The following is a 2,500-nucleotide window of genomic DNA, read 5'->3' as shown; positions in this document are numbered from 1 at the left end:
TGGTTGCACTTGAGGTTTAAAGAAAATGGATCATTTAAAATAATCACCAATCTAATTATACTAAAACAATATCGTTGAATAAATATAGATTAAGGCTTCATGGTTGGTGAGTGCGTACGATTTTTATTCACGAGCTGTGAAGGATCGCGTAAACGAACGAGTGAGCGAAGCGAACGAGTGAGATTAACGATCCTTCACAACGAGTGAGTAATATAAATCGTACAAACGAGCCAATCATGAAGTAATTTGTTTATTATATAAGCACAGAGATCATAAAGTTAAGGGCCCACTGACGTATTTTTTGGGCTGCGTTGCTAAGGATGTAATGGTTAAGTAATTTGAGAGAATTTGGCATTATTTTGGTCAGTTTCCAACATGTGTAAGCCAATGACCCTAAATATGACGTCATCATACCACACCCATGGTCACGTGACCAATAAAAGAAAACTCTAAATTTGTCTCCGTGCTACGCAATTTGGGTATTTAATCGATGGTTTGATAATTTGTATTCGTTTTTGCATCCAGCCAAGCATGGTTTTCTTTTTATTTTTAAAAATGTTCTTTTTAAAGAGCTGAGGAAGAATCTTGCCGGTTTCGACCGTCCAAAAGTGTGCAAGAAGAAGATCCTTTGCTTGTACAGTCCATGCAAGCCTAAAAGTACACAGTCCAAAGACAAGTGGGCTGTTGAGGTTTTCAAAACTTGGCAAGCAGCACGCGAGCAAAAATTCTGTTTACTTGACCCGGGAAGCGTGTTTAAAGATTATGATCTTCACCGTGTGCAAAGTCTCGAAGAGAAGTTGGAGGACCTGGATGTACAGTTTCTGAAACTTTAGAAATTGTAAACAGTGCGCACGGAATGTTTAATTCAGGAACGTTTTTGAATTGCACTGTAACCGTAAATGTAAACAGCAAACAGTAGAAGTAATAAAGCTTGGTTTAAGTTGTGTATTGCTTTTTCTAACTGATTTCCAAACACGCTGTTCTTTACCGCGGTATCAAGGTACATCCATGTAAACTAAATGCGGGCATGCAATTGGTTTATCACTTGATGAATTATTAATCAGTTTGAGAAGTAATATATCAAACACGAGAAGGAGGGTTTCATCGGATATCCAAACACCGAGAAGCGAGTTGAAAAACGAGGCCGAAGGCCGAGTTTTTTAACCGATTTTGAGGTGGTTGGATATCTGATGAAACACTCTTTCGAGTGTTTGATATTGCTTTTCAAAGGAATCAGTATTTTAAGAGATATTTGGGATCAAAGTTGGCGAAATTTTACGCTAATTAAGACCACATATCCAAACTTCCTTCACGGTAGTGATTTCTTTTGTTTTTGGCTTATGAATTATTAATGAGTTTGAGAATTCATGATTGTAAATTGTACAGAAGATTGCAAGCCTGGATCATTTCACCCTTTCGAATATCTCGTAGGGGTGTGTTCGATTGGGAAATCCGGATTTAGATCTTAAAATCTGGACCTTCGGATTTCCAATCGAACACAACATCTAAAAACGGATTTTGGGACGGATTTTGTTAATTGGAATCCTTACCAGACATGGAGTTCCAATTAGTGAATCTGCGACAAAATCTGTTTTCAGATTTTGTGTTCAATTGGAAATCCGAAGATCTAAATCCGGATTTCCAAATGGAACGCATCCTTAAATAGAGGCCATTTTAAAGATACAAAAGAAAAAGAAAGTTAAGGCCCACAGTGCAACTAGGATCAACAATCAGACGTAGTTTGATTCTACTCCGGTTGAAGAAATTTGAATGTACCTTACAATTCAAATAAAAGACCCAACAGGGTGTGATCAAGGTGATCAAGGTTATCGCAAGAGTCCTTTCGTTCCTATCTATAACTGGCTAACAAAGAAAAGGGTATGGAAATTAATAGCAATTACCGGTAGCTTCCTTTTCTTTCAATAAGATGCAAATAGGTGTCATTCAGAGAGCGATGTGCCAAGCTTTCAAACAACAGAAGCGGCAGAAGAGGCAGAAGCATTGACTTACCTCTGACCAGAGTTAACTCTGGTCTAACCATGCACAAGCTAACACAGCAAGATTTATGATAGTAAATATCGACGAAATACCGGGAATTATCTTGATCTTAAAACTTGATATCTTCTTCGTGCAAAATTTAAGATGCTATTTTTAATTGCACATGTGAGGAGGAGATGTAAGGCCTGATCGATTTCGTCATAAGCACAGATTTATCAGCCATTAGTATAATTACATAGGTGATTATTGAATATTCTCTGCACTGAGTGGTTGCACTTGGTTGCACTTGAGGTTTAAAGAAAGTGGATCATTTAAAATAATCATCAATCTAATTATACTAAAATAACATCGTTGAATAAATATAGATTAAGGCTTCATGGTTGGTGAGTGCGTACGATTTTTATTCACGAGTTGTGAAGGATTGCGTAAACGAATGAGTGAGCGAAGCGAACGAGCGAGTTTAATGATCCTTCACAACGAGTGAGTAATAGAAATCGTACAA

The 2,500-nt window shown here is 37.4% G+C and overlaps 1 long non-coding RNA gene across 1 annotated transcript in view; it reads left to right on the top strand.

The window, feature by feature from the left end:
- Positions 1-946, top strand: part of LOC138038041 (uncharacterized) — a 5,217-nt gene extending 4,271 nt beyond the window's left edge. The window contains exon 2 of the long non-coding RNA XR_011130169.1: positions 571-946. This is a non-coding gene — a long non-coding RNA (uncharacterized lncRNA). The remainder of the gene's footprint in view (positions 1-570) is intronic.
- The last annotated feature ends 1,554 nt before the right edge of the window (positions 947-2,500 follow it).

The sequence above is a fragment of the Montipora capricornis genome, chromosome 2, assembly GCF_036669925.1.
Source record: "Montipora capricornis isolate CH-2021 chromosome 2, ASM3666992v2, whole genome shotgun sequence".
Lineage (NCBI taxonomy): Eukaryota > Metazoa > Cnidaria > Anthozoa > Scleractinia > Acroporidae > Montipora > Montipora capricornis.
Note: the sequence above shows the minus strand (reverse complement) of the source record. Positions and strands in the feature narration are given on the sequence as shown.